This window comes from Poecilia reticulata, unplaced genomic scaffold (genome assembly GCF_000633615.1).
Source record: "Poecilia reticulata strain Guanapo unplaced genomic scaffold, Guppy_female_1.0+MT scaffold_241, whole genome shotgun sequence".
NCBI lineage: Eukaryota > Metazoa > Chordata > Actinopteri > Cyprinodontiformes > Poeciliidae > Poecilia > Poecilia reticulata.
In genome coordinates, this window is record NW_007615031.1 from 290,550 (window position 1) to 291,206 (window position 657).

At 58.0% G+C, this 657-nt stretch overlaps 1 protein-coding gene across 1 annotated transcript in view; it reads left to right on the top strand.

Annotated features, from left to right (window-relative positions):
* LOC103460457 (uncharacterized) overlaps window positions 1–657 on the top strand; it is a 7,589-nt gene that overhangs the window by 3,504 nt on the left and 3,428 nt on the right. The window lies entirely within an intron of this gene.

The following is a 657-nucleotide window of genomic DNA, read 5'->3' on the forward strand; positions in this document are numbered from 1 at the left end:
GATGGGCATCATGATGGGCCCTGTAGGAGAGAACGATGGGCATCATGATGGGCCTTGTAGGAGAGAACGATGGGCATCATGATGGGCCCTGTAGGAGAGAACGATGGGCCCCATGATGGGCCCTGTGGGAGAGAACGATGGGCCCCATGATGGGCCTTGTAGTAGAGAACGATTGGCATCATGATGGGCCCTGTAGGAAATAACGATGGGCCCCACTTCGGGCCCCTAGGAGAGAAGGATGGGCCCCATGATGGGCCCTGTGGGAGAGAACGATGGGCATCATGATGGGCCCTGTAGGAGAGAATGATGGGCCCCATGATGGGCCCTGTGGGAGAGAACGATGGGCATCATGATGGGCCCTGTGGGAGAGAACGATGGGCATCATGATGGGCCCTGTAGGAGAGAATGATGGGCATCATGATGGGCCCTGTAGGAGAGAATGATGGGCCCCATGATGGGCCCTGTGGGAGAGAACGATGGGCATCATGATGGGCCCTGTAGGAGAGAATGATGGGCCCCATGATGGGCCTTGTAGGAGAGAACGATGGGGCCCTGTAGGAGAGAACGATGGGCCCCATGATGGGCTTGTAGGAGAGAACGATGGACCTCATGATGGGCCCTGTGGGAGAGAACAATGGGCCCCATAATGGGGCCCTG